This window comes from Lissotriton helveticus, chromosome 1_1, assembly GCF_964261635.1.
Source record: "Lissotriton helveticus chromosome 1_1, aLisHel1.1, whole genome shotgun sequence".
In the NCBI taxonomy this organism is placed as follows: Eukaryota; Metazoa; Chordata; class Amphibia; order Caudata; family Salamandridae; genus Lissotriton; species Lissotriton helveticus.
In genome coordinates this window covers 2131231390-2131248542 of record NC_136057.1, presented here as the reverse complement: position 1 = coordinate 2131248542, position 17153 = coordinate 2131231390, and the positions used below count along the sequence as shown (strand labels likewise).

General features: G+C 49.4%; 1 protein-coding gene across 9 annotated transcripts in view; it reads left to right on the top strand.

The window, feature by feature from the left end:
* HFM1 (helicase for meiosis 1) overlaps positions 1–17153 on the top strand; it is a 4349684-nt gene that overhangs the window by 130106 nt on the left and 4202425 nt on the right. The gene's annotated exons all lie outside the window — the stretch shown is intronic.

Sequence of the window (17153 nt, the reverse complement as noted above, 5' to 3'; positions counted from 1 at the left end):
GCCCTCCGACGCCAGAGTTGGTTAAAATCCACCTCCTTCAGGCAAGAAGTCCAATCCAAGATTCTTGATATGCCGTATGATGGTGAGTCGCTCTTCGGATCTCACATCGATGACACCCTGGAGTCCATTAAGAAGGACACTGATACGGCAAAGTCTTTGGGCACGTTGCAATTCAGAAAGCAGTCCTTTCGAGGTGCGCGCGGACACGGCACTTCTTCCAACTTTCGAGGAGGGCAACAGTACCACTCCTACAATCAGGGCAACCAGCGTTACGCATCCACTCAGCAGACTCGTCAGCAGCCCTCCAGACCCTATAGGGGAAAATCCTCCTATCGCGGATCCACTCCTAAGCGCCAATGACTTTTGTCATCCCCAAGCTGTTGGAGGTCGAATCTCCCTGTTTTATTCTCAGTGGTCCTCCATTACCTCGGACCGCTGGGTTTTGGACATTGTACGACGGGGTCATACCTTAGAATTCGTCGAGATTCCTCCTCGTACTCCTCCTTTTGGCCCGCCTCCGCCACACCTCGAGGAGCTTTACCATTAAGTCCGTCTTCTTGTTTTAAAGGGTGCAGTCGAAGTGGTCCCGAAACATCAAAGGGAAGAGGGGTTTTACTCTCGATTCTTCCCCATACTCAAGAAGATCGGAGATTGGCGACCCATTCTGGATTTGAGGGCTCTCAACCAATTCTTAAAGTGCCAATCTTTCCGCATGCTGACATTACTGGAAATCCTGCGTCTTCTATCCAGCGAGGATTTCATGACAACCATAGACCTTCAAGACGCGTACTTTCATGTCCCAATTATCCAACAACATCGCCAGTACCTGCGTTTCAAAGTGGGATACATACACTATCAGTTCAAGGTCCTGCCTTTCGGGCTGCGATCAGCTCCTCGTGTATTCACGAAGGTGCTGGCCCCTGTGGCGGCTCACCTACGTCTCCGAGGCTTCAAATCTTTCCATATTTGGACGATTGCCTCCTCAAGTCTCAATCCCACCATCAGCTATGTCAGGACACTCGCCTTTGCCAGCAGGTTCTCCAGTCCCAGGGGTTGACCATCAACGTCGAAAAGTCACAGTTTGCACCCCTACAAATCAGAAACTTCTTGGGAGCTATCCTAGACACGAAACTTTCAAAAGCGTTCGTCTCGCACGAGCGGCGACGGAAGATCCTTCGTCTGGTCTCCCTCATTCGAAAAAGACAGTCCGTTTCTGTTCGGACGTTAAAGTCGTTTTTGGGGATGGCTTCATCTTGTATCGCACTGATCCCAAATTGCAGATTGCGCACCCGTCCCATTCAGGAGGAACTGGACTTACAGTGGCGCCAGGTCTCCGGGTCCTTCAATGACCTAGTGGCGGTCACAGCCCGCATGAGAAAAAGTTTGCTTTGGTGGGCGCAGCCAACCAATGTGGAGACGGGAACGTCGTTCCTCGTTCATGCACCAGATCTCACGCTCACGACGGATGCCTCTATGGAGGGGTAGGGCGCTCATCTCCAAGGCCTATCCGTCAAAGGCAAGTGGACTCCGCCCCAACGCACGTGGCATATCAACAGGCTAGAGTTGATGGCGATCTTCCTAGCGCTCAAGTCATTCCTTCCTGTAGTTCACGGGGAGTCAGTGCTTATCCAAACGGACAATACCACCAGCATGCACTACGTGAACAAATAGGGAGGAACCAAGTCTCCACATCTGTCTCGCTTGGCCCAGTCGATTGGGCTCTCCGTCATCAGATCACCTTGACGGCTGTCCATCTGCCTGGTGTGTCCAACATCCTGGCGGACTCTCTGAGCAGGTCCGCTTCCTCAACACACGAATGGGAACTGCACCAGCCGACTCTGGATCTTGTGTTCCACCGATGGGGTCGCCCAACTCTAGACCTCTTTGCAACACCGGAGAATCGAAAATGTCCGTCTTACGCAAGTTGGCATCCCCACCCCGGGTCGTGCGGGAATGCTCTTTTGATCGATTGGTGCGATCTATTCGCTTACGCTTTTCCGCCGATTCCGTTAATACCGCGAGTGTTGTGGAAGATGCGGAGGCAGCCCTGCCACATCCTATTGATCGCACCTCGTTGGCCCAGACAGGCATGGTTTTCGGAATTGCTTCTCCTGTCCCAGTGCGAGCCCATTCCTCTGCGTCCCCGTCCAGACCTTCTAACGATGGACAGGGGCCAAGTGTGCCATCCGGACCCCTCCACACTACAATTGTGGGCATGGAACCTGAGCACCTTGAATTCGCGGATTTGAACATATCTCAGGAATGCAGGGACATCCTTGCTCATGCTAGGGCTCCGTCTACCATCAAAACTTACAAACTCAAGTGGAAGAGGTTCTGTCATTGGTGCGTGGCAGCGAATGTCCATCCCATCCATTCCTCTCCGGAGCAGCTTCTTCCATTCTTCCTGAGTCTCGCTCAGTCAGGACTTTCACATGCTACCCTGAGAGTTTTCCTAGCTGCAATCTCTCGTTTTCGACAAGATGGCTCTTCTTCCCTCTGTTCCTCCAGAATCATCCGTCAATTCTTCAAAGGGCTTTTCCGCAAGTTCCCACCTGTTCGGCGCCCTCCTCCAGCTTGGCACCTCAATGTTGTCCTATCTCAACTTATGAAGTCACCATTTGAGCCTATCCATAAGACTGATATCAAATTCCTCACCTGGAAAGTTGCGCTGCTTTTGACTTTGACTTCATCTCGCCGCGTGAGTGACCTTCACGCTTTTACTGTCAAACCGCCTTATCTTCAGTTCAAACCTACCGGAGTGGCGCTTCGCACCAACCCCTCTTTCCCACCTAAAGTACGTACGGATTTTCATCTGAATGAGCCTGTGTTCCTACGAACTTTCTTTCCGACCCAAAGTCTCCGGCGGAGCAGCGCTTACATTCTTTGGACATCAAACGATGCCTTAAATTTTACATTGCCAGAACTGCCTCCTTCCGCAAGTCCGATCAACTGTTCATTGCTTACGGACGGCTGCGTAAGGGGCATCCAGTTTCCAAACCAACGATTGCCTGTTGGATTTCTTCAGCCATTACCTACTGCCATCTACAAGCTGGCAAACCATTGCAGTCTTCAGTGAGGGCTCATTCTACAAGGGCGATGTCTTCATCCTCCGCCTTGTTTGCTGGTGTGCCTCTTCATCAGATTTGCCGTGCAGCGACATGGTCAAGCAGGCACACCTTCACCAAACATTACTGTTTGGATGCCATCAATGAAGCGGATACCGCAGTGGGACAGGCAGTGCTTCGTCATCTTTTCCAATAAGGTGAGCCTCTGTTCCCTCCTCCTTGGTGTTTTTGCTGTGATTGCTAATGATGTTGTGCATGACTGTATTATTATTACTATCTTGGTTTTACATATGTGCATATCAATCTCAGTTCTCGGAGGTTACTGCTTTCTATTCTATTCAAGCATGTGAATCTATGAAAGACACCCCTAATACTGGAGAAGAACAATTTTTACTTACCTGTAAACAGGTGGTTCTCCAGTATTGGTGTCTTTCATAGATTCACATGCGACCCACCCTCCTCCCCTCAGAGGCTCTCTTCTCCTCATGCACTCTTGGTCACTTTGGTGCTATGAAAATCTGAGGGCTTGAGCTTCTGAGGAGAAGGTTCTAGAGGGTGCTAGCGCCTGATTGGCTGTAGTTTGGACTAACATAATGACACTAATGTGTTACAAGTAGTTTTTCTCTTTACCATGCATTCCTATGTAGGAATCGTTTTAGAGGTTTTCAGTTGTATTTCCTCTTCTTTTATTATGTATTATGTTTTCATATATGTATATATATTTAGCATTATTGCTATTTTATTTACCGTGGGACTCCCACTTCGACGACGGGGAATATTCAAGCATGTGAATCTATGAAAGACACCAATACTGGAGAACCACCTGTTTACAGGTAAGTAACAATTGTTCTTCCTTTAGCCTTCTCACGTGTGCGTAATGTAAAAACGACTTCTGGCTTTCATGTGAGCGAGGCATACGTCATGTTTCCTTGCGTACCCAAAGCTATATAAACTCAGTCCAGACACGCGACGGCGCTTCGCTTCGTGCCTGAGCGTCACCGCGAGTGTTCCAGACCTCCGATTCGGTCTTGAGTTTCTTTCCGATCTTGCCCTGCACCCAGCGTTCCAGAGAGGCCCTCCCCGCCCTTTGTTCTCGGCTTGCCTCCGGACGATTCCTTCTTCCCTCCGGTTCAGGTCAGCCTGGATTTTCTTAAATCAGCCTGGATTGGTATTTCCTGAGAAAAGAAGACAAAGTAAGACCATAATTTAATTGTACTGTTGTGGGTTATTGTTACGCTCAGATCGAGAGTAGGAAACGTTCTACAAGCATTAGCAAAGACAATTGGTGAACCAGTAAGCACTGGCAAAGACAATAGAAAATCAGTAAGCCTTGGCAAAGACAATATTGAAAAAGACTAATCAAACATTGCTATGGGCAATAAGGAAACAAAGTTAATAAGGAAGCATTAACAATCCCTTGAATTTTGTGCATTATTATTTCGCTTGTTATTTGGTAAATGAATAGTGGTATATATTGATGCACAAAAGCATTGACAAAACCAAATGTGAGTGAATCTGAAAAGAACATTGATTTAGAATTCTGAGAACAAGGGTATGATCAAAAGACAGAGGGTCTAAATATATGCACCAGTTGTGATAAGGTGTAAAGCTCCTCTCGTTGTTATGAGGACATTTCTTGCTGTTTTTTCTTTCTTTTATATTTCATTTCAGAACCCCTTTTTTCGGCTTTCATCATTACAGTTGTCAGGTAGGACTTGTTATAGAACTGCAGTCACGTAACCCAAACTAACTTACTAATTTAATGTTTGACAAGGCAACTGTTCAAAGATTCTGATAAACATTCCGATTTACATGCTCTTGTCTTGATATCTTTGAAGGCGCTAAAGAAAAATGAATTACACAAATAAGAATCGCCTTGACAATTGTAGAAGTGTTGGCACGGGCCAGAAGTAACTTGGTATGTAAAGTCTGATTTAAAGAATATGAGAAAACTTGTTTAATATATAGACATTGGAATTTACTAGGTGCAATTGTTGTTGTTTAAAGAAATTATTAGTCGGCTGGCGAAATCATGTAAAGAGGCCCAGAACGCTTCATCCAGAGAACCTGTACCTGGAACCTCAAGGACCAGTGTTTGTTTGTTTGTTTCTCTCTCCACTTCCCCTTTCCCTTGTAGTTGAATCAGTATAGTCAAGTGTTTCCATCCTTGCTATCTGATTGTTCCATGAAGGAGTTGGGAGTTTGCATCGTCAAAAGGAAACAACTGGAACCTCGTGAGTGAGTGCTCAACAAAATCTGCATCTGGTGGGGCATCCCAATCTAACAAAGGAAAAGGCCAAAAGAAACCATGGTGTAAAATCTGTAAACAGAAAACCCATTGGACTAGTGATTGTACCAAGTCCAAAGACTCAACTCCAGTCAACATTGCCCCTATGGCAACTGTTCCCCCTAGTTCAGCTCCAAGTGGTGGCACTGAGAATAAGGGTGTAGTAGGGTTAATCCTGGGTTCTGAGATGGACTCTGGCCTAGTCAGAGTTCCAACTCAGGCCGGACTGATCTGTGATGGAGGCATGGATATGTCCTCCTTTGTCAGTCCCAGTAATCTGGGCAAGTACAGACAGCAGCTTTTGATTCATGCAAAAGAGGCTTTGGCATTCAGGGACAAAGGAGCAAGTGTCATAATGGTGACACAAGACCTTGTGGCTCCTGAGCAGATCATAATTGGTGAAATGTACCAAGTGAACAATGCTAGCAATGTCAGGAGTGACCATTCCTTGGCAGTTGTTAATTTCTCCTGGGAAGGGGTAATTGGCCTTAAGAAGGTTGTGGTAAGTGCAGAGCTCCCTGTTGAATGCTTGCTTGACAATGATTTTGAGACTTCAGCTTTGGCTGTAGTGGATCTCAAGACCCATGCAGAAATGCTAGGAATCCCTGCACATTTGTTTGCTGTGACCAGGTCACATGCCAAAATGTCTAAAATTGAACAGGCCATGGATTCTGGAAGAATGGACAAGGTGCCTTCCAAGAGGAGGAGCAGTAGGGTTAAGGCATTGCCTTCCCCCTGACTCAGAGTACAGATCAGTCTCTTGAGGGAGATGATCTTATCCTGAGGAAAGGAACTGTCCCAGATGAGCTTGAACCTGATCAGGTTGAGTTCTTGGGGACAGGTCTGAGCCAGGAGCAGCTGAGCTGCCCCTCTCTTGAACCCCTCAGACTGCAGGCTGCTGCCGAGGCTGCTGGGAATGCTAGTGGAACCCATAGGATCTATTGGGATGATGGACTCCTATACTCAGAAAATAGAGACCACAAGCATGGTGCAACCAGGAGGTTGGTTATACCTCGGAGGTTTAGGGGCTTTCTATTAACACTAGCCCAAGATATTCCCTTAGCAGGTCACCTGGGCCAAAACAAGACTTGGGACAGGATTGTCCCTCACTTTCATTGGCCCCATATGTCTGAAGACACCAATGAGTTTTGTTGCTCCTGTGTCACCTGTCAAGCTGGTGGCAAGGCAAGTGGTACTACAAAGGCCCCCCTGATACCTCTACCTGTGGTTGGGGTTCCCTTTGAAAGAGTGGGGATTGACATAGTTGGTCCCATGGATCCTCAGACAGCATCTGGGCACAGGTTTATACTGGTGGTGGTGGACCATACCACCAGGTACCCAGAAACAATTCCACTTAGGACCACCACAGCTCCTGTGGTGGCAAGAGCCCTTCTGGGAGTATTTTCCAGAGTGGGTTTCCCTAAGGAGGTAGTATCAGACAGGGGTGCAAACTTATGTCTAGTTACTTGACTGCTATGTGGAAGGGGTGTGGAGTGAATTACAAATTCTCTACACCCTATCACCCACAATGCAATGGTTTCGTTGAGAGATTCAACAAAACCTTGAAGAGCATGATCAAAGGTCTCTCAGAAAAGCTTAGGTGCAGATGGGACATCCTTTTGCCCTGCCTTCTATTTGCCTACAGGGAGGTTCCTCAGAAGGGGGTTGGTTCAAGCCCTTTTGAACTTCTGTTTGAACATCCTGTTAGGGGTCTATTGTGTCTAGTGAAGGAGGGATGGGAGTTACACCTCAAACCTCCCAACAGGATATTGTGGACTGTGTACTTGGTCTCTGCTCCGGGATGGCAGAGTATATGAAGAAGGCCACCAAAAACCTTGAGGCTTGGCATTACCAAAAGGCTGTGCTGACTATTTACCAACTAGGGCAGAATGTGTGGGTGTTGGAGCCTGTGGCCCCAGCTGCCCTCCAGGATAAGTGGAATGGCCCCCATACAATTGTTGTACAGAAGGGAGAGGTTACCTATTTGGTAGATCTTGGAACTCCCAGGGGCCCCCATAGGGTGCTCCATGTCAACAGACTGAAAGCATATGTTGACAGGGCAGACATGGGCTTGCTCATGGCTACTGATGAGGGACAAGAGGAAGAGAGTGATCCACTCCCTGACCTGCTCTCACAGAACCCTGATGATGGGTCAGTGAATGGTGCAGCCTTGGCAGACAGCCTCACTGCCCAGCAGCAAGCTGATTGCAGACAGGTGCTTAATCTGTATAGACATATGTTCTCTCTGACTCCAAGTCAGACTACCTGGTGCACTCATGACGTAGACACTGGGGGCAGTCTGCCTGTTAAAAATAAGATTTACAGGCAACCTGACCATGTCAGGAACTGTATCAGGGCTGTAGTCCAGAAGATGTTGGATTTGTGAGTTATTGAACCCTCAGATAGCCCTTGGGCTAGTCCAGTATTCTTGGTGGCCAAACATCACACCCAGGGTGGTAAGAAAGAGATGAGGTTTTGTGTAGACTACAGGGTTCTCAATGCAGTCACTAGGACTGATGCCCATCCAATACCCAGAGCAGATGAGCTTATAGACGCTTTGGCCTCAGCCACGTTTCTGAGCATGTTTGATCTGACAGCTGGCTACTGGCAGATCTGACTAGCTGATGATGCAAAGCCCAAGACAGCATTTTCCCAAGACAGCATTTTCTACCCCTAGCAGGCATTACCAATTTGTGGTGATGACCTTTGGTTTGAAGAATGCACCTGCCACTTTTCAAAGGTTGGTGAATAAAGTCCTAACAGGCCTGGAAGACTATAGTGCAGCATACCTAGATGATATTGCTGTCTTTAGCTCCACCTGGGAGGATCACCTGGTCTACCTGAGAAATGTTTTGGAGGCCCTGCAGAAAGCAGGCCTAACTAGCAAGGCTACTAAGTGCCAGATAGGGCGGTGTCAGGTAGTGTACTGGGCCACCTTGTGGGTGAAGGCCAGGTTCAACCATTGCAGAGCAAAATCCAGACCATCATGGACTGGGTTGCTCCAACCACCCATACTCAGGTTAGAGCTTTATTGGGCCTGATCGGGTACTACAGAAGATTTGTCAAGGGGTATGGATCCATTGTGACCCCACTGAATGACTTAACTGCCAAGAGAATGCCAAAGAAAGTTTAGTGGACACTTAGCTGTCAAAAGGCATTTGATGACTTAAAGCAGGCCATGTGCACTGCTCCCATTCTGCAAAGCCCTAACTACTCCAAAAAATGAATTGTCCAAACAGATGCATCTGAGTTGGGGGTAGGGGCTGTGCTATCACAATTGAATGATGAAGGTCAAGACCAGCCAGTAGCTTTTGTTAGCAGAAGGCTGACCCCCAGAGAGAAACGTTGGTCAGCTATTGAGAGGGAAGCCTTTGCTGTGGTTTGGGCTCTGAAGAAGCTGAGGCCATACTTGTTTGGCACTCACTTCACTGTTCAGACAGACCATAAGCCCCTCTTATGGCTAAAACAGATGAAGGGTGAAAACCCCAAACTTTTGAGGAGGTCCATTTCCCTAGAGGGGATGAACTATACAGTGGAACATAGACCTGGGAGTAACCATGCCAATGCAGATGGAATCTCCAGATATTTCCACTTAGAACATGAAGACTCAACTGGTCAAGGTTAGCTTAGTGTCTCTGCGTTTTGGGGCGGTTATGTAGGTGAGTAGGATCTGCTTCTTATAGTTACCCCCAATTTTTGCTGTTTCACTGTTTTTCGACTTTAGTCTGGCTGGGGTCCTGCTATCCAGGACCCCAGCCTAGCTGCTTCCTCTCTAAAATGATTCAATGTACTTTATGTACACTCCAGTTTGGTTACTAGGGTACCCTTATGAGTCCCTAGTATATGGTACCCTAGGTACCAAGGGCATAGGTTCCCCAGAGTCCTACCAGGTGCTGAAGCATGTATTATGCCACCCCTGGGCAGCCTTCCAAAATGACACCACAGGTCTGCTACAGCAGCTTGTGTAAGGTGGTGTATGCACCCCTTACTTAGATATAGGTTTCCTATATCTACCTTATATCACTATACATATAAACCTATCAGTCACCCCTATGGCAGGCCTTATCAATCCTGAAGGCAGGGTGCTGGGTTTTGTGTGAGAGGGTGCCCATGCATGAGCAGGGCCCCACTGCAGCCTTCGAAATCCATTCTCCGGGTTGTTCTGTGATACGGCCAGACCATATACCCTTAAGTGTATTATAACCTCGCGGTAAATGCTAACTTTGGAATGGCTGCAAGGAAACATGTCATGTTTGGTGTCAAATACTTTGGAATCATACCCCCGCCTGTTCTGGCGGTATGATTCCACCCTTCTAGAGGGAGAGACATGTACACACCGGTACACCCGGTACCATTTTAAAAGAACCCTTGCATCACAAAATGGATGCCACTGCCACAGACACGAGTCTGGCCTCCTGCTGCTGGACAAGACTCCGGCAGGGGAGGCCTGGACAATAGGTTTCCTGTCACAGGGAGGTGTCACCACCTCCCAGACAGGCTTTAGTGTATTGGGGCTTGGTTGGTGCACTCCAAGAGTGCTTTGAAGTCAGCACTGGAGGCACATTTGGTATCCCTGTGCATAGCCCAGTTCAAACCGGTTGCAGTGGCTACCAGCCCCTGCTCTGGCACAAAACTGGACAAAGGAAATGGATTTAGCCACCCCTATTTCCAAACCCTGCCATAGGTTGGTCCCCAGAGTTTGTCCCACCCCTTCCTTGGGTATAAGATAGGAACTCCTGACTACAGGACTTTAGATTACACCTGGACAAAACTCTGATACTGAATCCTGGAACTTCGCCGATCTGCACGACACTGGGTGACTGAAGAATCTCCCTTGGAGTAAAGGAGTTACTCTCCTGCTTGGCAGGCACCAAAGACGCATCTGACCAGTTTGCATTTCCGAAGCTCCCACCGCAACACAGGAGGTGGATTTCTAGACTTCCCCCGAGGCAGACCTGGTTCCCCAGCAGCGCTAAGACCTGCAGCCCTCGTGGGTACGGTGGAACCGGAACCTCTGGACACCGTGCAAATTTGCAAGTATCTGCTTCTCGACGAATCTTTAGGCTGTGCATTGGGTTGCTTGTAGCCCAGACCCCGAGCAGCATTTGCATCGAAGATTGCTGGCCTACACTCCATGAGTGTTCCGTGAGCCGGCCCTTTGTGATTTCACTTGAGGTACCTTCGCGATCCCTGGGCCGTTGACCGGTGGGTCCCTAAGAAGGTAACTTTGAATTTCCTTGGGCTTCCCTGGTTGCTCCCGGCGTGCCCTGACTTTCCACCACTTGGGGAGTCCCCTGGACCTTGCTGGTCCACACCGAAGTATCTTTTCTCTTCCTGCGTTGGTTGCTGTTGCCAAGGCTTATTGGGCCCAATGCGGGCACCGATGCTGCAGCACTCGACATCCTTTGTGAGACAGCTCGAATCCAGCTCCTGGTCGTCATCGACGCCTCCTGGTCCTCTTGGCTGCAGAGTCAAGCTTCACCACTTCGCACCTGAAGCACCCGACATCGGTGGGCATTCATCTATCGTGCCCCTGGCCACTGGCAAGTGACCCAGACACTGTTCCCTCTGCTTTCAGGTTCCTCACATCTTTGATCCAGGCTTGGATCACACCGGACACTTTTCTCCTTCACAGCAGCAGCACTTTGCAGCAGATCGCCATTGAAATCAATGACGATTCTCGACACCATTCGACACCTATGCACCCGGCTTCCCTCGGTGAGGTAACTCAAGTACTCCAGTACTCCCGTTGGTGTTGGCCCTAGAATCCCTGAGAAGGCAACTTTGAATTTCCTTGGGCTTCCCTGGTTGCTCCCGGCGTGCCCTGACTTTCCACCACTTGGGGAGTCCCCTGGACCTTGCTGGTCCACACCGAAGTATCTTTTCTCTTCCTGCGTTGGTTGCTGTTGCCAAGGCTTGTTGGGTCCAATCCGGGCACCGATGCTGCAGCACTCGACATCCTTTGTGAGACAGCTCGAATCCAGCTCCTGGTCGTCATCGACGCCTCCTGGTCCTCTTGGCTGCAGAGTCAAGCTTCACCTCTTCGCACCTGAAGCACCCGACATCGGTGGGCATTCGTCTATCGTGCCACTGGCAAGTGACCCAGACACGGTTCCCTCTGCTTTCAGGTTCCTCACATCTTTGATCCAGGCTTGGATCACACCGGACACTTTTCTCCTTCACGGCAGCAGCACTTTGCAGCAGATCGCCATTGAAATCAACGACGATTCTCGACACCATTCGACACCTATGCACCCGACTTCCCTCGGTGAGGTAACTCAAGTACTCCAGTACTCCCGTTGGTGTTGGCCCTAGAATCCCTTAAGTCTAAAGGGGTTTGCTCAAAGTCCTCTCCTAAGTGTCCTTAATCTTTAAAATTCCAACCGCGACTTTCCCCATAGAAGCTAACAGCGTCTCGCTGCTGTGTTTGCACACTGCACGCATCCCATGTGGGTCCCATGTATCACCACCTTGGGTGGTTCTTTGTGGTCCCAGCGATTCTAAAGGCTCGAGGCCATGTTTCATTTTAAGTCGTAGTTCTTATACCACTTTCTTAATATATGGTTTGGTCCCCCCCTGGGGCCCAGTGTATGTTGTGCTATTTACTGAAGTTCTATTTTGCTTACAGTGTGTACTATGCTCTGTAATCTCATAAAGAGAATACTCGAGAGTGTTTAGTAATAAATACATATATTTTATGTATACACCTTGTGTGGTTGTTCTTTCATTTAGGCATTGAAGAGGTTATAATCTGGTAAACCAAGCTGCTTTACACTCCTTCAAGACTTAGCCTGAAGGCTGCTCTCCATAGCTACCACTAGGATAGCTTTCAATAAAGGTTGTCTTAAACCTATCATCACTAAGGGTTGTTTGGACTGGTGCAAGGTGCCCAATATAACTAGTGGACTCATATGCCAGGCCTTCTTCTCACACACCCCACTAACCATTCTCATAGATGTGTGAGTCTTCTTTCTGTCTCTATGGGTTGCTGTTCTCAAGGGGAGAAACCTTTCTTTTATTTTCCCATCACCCTATGCTTTCTTGCCTCTAAAATGGCAGCCTCCTGGACCCACTGTTAAGGGGAAGGTTAGTGCAGGGGGGAAAGGATGAAGTGCAGCTCCCAGTGTGCAATGTGTTGGATCCGAGCCTTCGTATACAAAACACTCTGCTGCCTGCGCCTGAAAAGACTACTCATGCTGTGCCCCGGACCCCACTCCTATCTCTGCTGGTGGATTAGCGCTGCCTCGTAGCCCAAAAATAAGACCAGGGGCCAAGCGGACACCCCGCAGCCCCTGCAGTGCGGGGGGGCCCCCATTCTTCTAATCATAAGGGGGGGGCCCCCTCAGCTGGTCAGCTCAAGTGTATGTTTTATTTATTTTTATTTATTTTAGGATTTTTATATAGCGCTGCCCTAGGGGTATCGGAGCGCTTTACAACAGAGATTCATAAGAGATACTTAATAAAGCTGTATTAAACAGACGATCAAAGTTCACGAGTGCTTCTTATTCTTAAGATAGTAGTAGAGTCTTGAGGTGTCCTTGTTGTAAACATGGCTGAGGTAGTTCAAGGGACCTGAGGAAACCTCGGTTATTGGCTGAGGTGCGTCAGTTGGTGCGGAGCCAGAACGTACCGGGGATTGGGTTTGGCATGGGAGCGGGTGTTATCCCTTCGGGATGGAGCGGTTGAGGAGGAGGGCTTTAAGGGGCATTTTGAATTTTGTGAAGGACGGGATCGTTCTGATGTCTGCTAGAATGGAGTTCCAGATTTTTGGCGCGTTTCCCGCGAATGACCTGGCCGCTGTTGATTGTTTGTGTGTTCTCATGGGGATGAGAAGGAGGGAGTTGGAGCTCCGGAGGTTCCTTGTCTGACTTGCTCTCTTGAGATTGGTGGCCAAGTAGTCCGGGATACCTGTGTGTGAGGCAGGCCGTTCTGAAGTACGCCCACTGATCTATTGGAAGCCATTTTAGTTCTTTTAGTGCCGGAGAGATGTGATCATATTTCCTGATTCCAGTGACCATTCCGGCTGCTGCGTTAAAAGGTGTTATAAGGGGAGCTGGGTGGGTTTTAGCGGTGCTGGTTAAAGTTGCGTTATCGTCATCGAGTCTGGATTGCTCCAGTGCTTGGGTGGCTTGTTTGAGGTCTTTGTTAGGAATGAATGGTTCCATCTTGTAGAGAAGCTTCAGGTTGAGGAAGGCGTCCTTTGCAGAGTTTTTTATGTGTGTGGTCATGTCCAGTTTGGGGTCCAGTGTGATTCCTAGTGATTTTACGGAGCCAGGGTGAGATTGCCGTTTAGAGTATCTAAAGCTTTAAGCCAGGGCTCCCCTCACCAGGCCTGATTCAAGCAAGGGGGCTGGGTGAGCCAGGCCTACCTAAATATGACCTTTGGCCCATCCAGTCAGAGCAGAAGATGCTTGGGAGAACGCACAATGTTGAACATGCTGATGTTTAATTCTATGTCAGGACCCAGAGGCTAGGATTAAGCATTTCTTTTTTCTTTATTTTCAATAGCTGCCACTGTAACTTGTAAACACTCAAAACAGGACTTCATTTTCCAAGAACCAAAGGGAAGCAATGAAGCTCAACAATACATGATCCACCAATCAGGATTCATCAGTCCCATGAACTGGTCTTGTTCCTCGTAGGATTCCCTCTTTCTTCGCTGCTGCAGCCAGTAGAAGATAAGTGTGGAGGCCAGTCTCCCATTTTTCTAAATTATTTATGCAGATTAACTTGACATTCACTCCTGTCATTTGTTCCTTTGTGTCTGGTAAAGGTCGTTGAATCATCCGGGGGAACGCGTTGTCGCTCTTTTGCGGCTACCAGCCATCTAGACAGTTTTCAGCCGTGACTGGAGTGCGCGGCGTTCCACTGACCGCAAGAGGACGTGCCTCCTTCACTTTAGTTTTTCATCAGCAGCGAGGGTGGAAAACACATCAGTTACGGCCTCAGGTGAGCGACTCAACGTGCGTTAGCTAATTTATGCCTTTGTCCCGGCCAACTGACACCCCACGGGGTAAGACTGCAGAACTCCGTTTTCTGCTACAGTGCAGACTCGCCGAGGCTGCAGGTATCTGCCCCTGTAAGTGATGGGCGTTGGTCTGCAATTCAGAGCCCTTAATCCTGCAGTGACAGGACAGGGCTGTGGGCCTGGGTTATCCCCAGGGATAAAGGCTGTTTTTTCTCACCTTAGATTTGGGGAGCAGGTAGCGTCCCACTCCCTTGGAGTGACCTGATTGGCTGGGCTTTACCCAGTGCTCTTCCTTTCCTCTTACCTGTTGGGTGGCCACCCTCTCTAACCTTTTTCCTCTGGCTACTGCCTTGCATGAGGATACTTACCTCATGGAGGATTTTGAAGATTATTATGAGGACATCCAGTATTTCCCGGTCACAGATGATTTCTGTGATGCAGTCTCGTAACCAGTGGCCCCTCTTGATAAGAGACTGCTTAAGTTGGCACAGCAGTGCCTTCCACTCCTCACCCCGCGGGAAGACCTGCCCGGGACTTTGGCCTCCAAACCATAGGAGCAGGCCACTGCATCCCCCACCCCCGAGAACCCCCGCAAGTGCACCCACCCCGAGGGCATAGAGTTGGATGCCTTTGAAAGGCTTAAACAAGGGTTTCTGGACACTACGCCCCCCTGCTGGCGGATGTGCTGGCAGACCCCCCCACCATCAGATGGGTTTGCACTTCGGCGAGTTCTCCTACGGGATTGGACAGTGAGTCTGACCATCAGCGGTCATGGCGCCCTTCCCCCTCCCGTCCCTCTGAGACTTCCCGGGAGACCCAGTCAGACCGTTGAGACCCGGAGGAGCTCTTGCATCCCCGCTCCTCAGAGTGGGTTCCGTGCAACAAGATTGCCAAATATGTGGCAAATCATTGGACTAGGAGGTCCTTTTCCGCCTGAGAGCGGAGTGCGCTCGGCCCTCATTGGAGGGGAAGTTGGCAGTCACGCCAGAGATTGTTGCCCGGATGGCGACCTTTTTAACCAAATACATTATGGATCCCAAGAAAGGCATCGATCGGTCTTGGCGGGCTTACCTAGACAAACTTTTAGACATCACAGGCCCCTTAGTTAAAATCTTCGATATGGCCGAGGATGCTAAGGCGTCCGGGGCCTTGATCCAGCCAGATGTCCTCTCTAGTGGGGCTCAGAAAGCAATCATATTTCTGGGTATGCCAATTGTGCCATCTCGACTGAGAGGCAGAAGTCTCTGCTCATCAAGCTGGACCCCATATTGAGTGAACTAGCCACCTCCTAGGTGGTACAGGTGACTCAGGGTGAGCTCTTTGGCGATCCCTTCTTCAAGGAGCTTAGCAAATTTGTTTCCATGTTCAACTCACTGGACAAGTCCCAGTCCATTGTGAAGCGCATTTTCAATGCGCATGTTTTCTCCGGGGCCGGCCATGGTAGGGGGCATTCGGCTGGCTGTTCCTCTCAAGCCGTCTCCAGCAGAGGCCAACCATGGCAGAGGGGTTAGTGGCAGGACTCAACACGTTTCGGAGGGTTCTACCCGACTAGAGGCCGAGCCCGCCACAGAGGACAGCACAACGGCCCCCGAGTGGGCTGCAACAAGACCTCTCACGGTGAGTTCATTAATTCTCTCATGCTTTTGCTTGGGCAGGGCCATTTAGCACAGTTCCTGGTCAACTGGTGGTCCTTACATCCGATGCCTGGGTGCTGCAGACGGTGCAGGGGTTTCATATAGAGTTCTATGGTTCACCCTCCCAGCCGGTTACGTGCTGACGACTCCAGTTCTCGAGACAGAAGGCCAGGCTTATCCAGCAGGAGGTGCAGGAGTTGTTAGGTAAAGGGGCGATTTGCCTTTCATCCCCACACCCGCAGGGTTTATGAGCAATCTGTTCCTGGTACAGAAATAGGACAGGGACCATTGGCCGGTTATAAATCTTCGAGAATTCAACTATTGGCTGGTTTACTGCCACTTCAAAATGGAAGGAATCCATCTGCTTCGGACATTCTCCATCCCAACGATTGGATGGTCCGGTTGGACCTCAAAAACACGTACCTGACAATCCCGATTTTTCAACCACACCGGTGGTTCCTTCAGTTCCAATGGGGGGAAGAAGCCTTCAAGTTCACTTCTCTGCCCTGTGGCCTGTCTTCTGTGCCTTGGTGTTTCACAAAGGTCCTGCACCCGGTGGTGGAACCCCTAAGAGCGCAGGGTGTATGGATGATTGTATACCTGGATGACAGGCTTTATCCCGCCAATTGTGGTCCGCGGTGGAGCCTCTCCAGTCTCTGGGGTTCGTAATCAATGAGGCAAAATCCAGTCTCACTCCCTATCACTTGATCACGTTCTTAGGGTTTGTGATCGATTGGACAGAGGCCACGCTGAGTCTCCTTTCCATAAAGGTAGCGAAGATTCGACATGAGGTGCAGAAATTGTTACGGAAACCTCAGACTTCCCTGCGCAGCATTGCCAGGGTGGTCGGTCTCTTGCCTGCCTCAATTCAGGCCATATTTCCGGGCCCTCTGCATTTTCGAGCTTTGCAGAGACTCAAAGCGTCCCATCTGCGAAGGGGTCTATCATATGCTCAGCGCGTGCCGTTATCGGAGGCAGCCGAGACGAGCTCAATTGGTGCCTGTCCCACATGGAGGCATGGAAGGGGCGGGCCAACTTCGGCTCCCAACTGGATCTTGTGTTAAAGTCCAATGCCAGATGCTTAGGCTGAGGAGCCCGTTGTGGCGAATTTACCACTGGCGGCGGAAGTTCCGCCGCAGAGCGATCTCTTCACATCAACTGCGTAGAGTTGATGGCAGACTCCTTTGTGGTCCGATGTT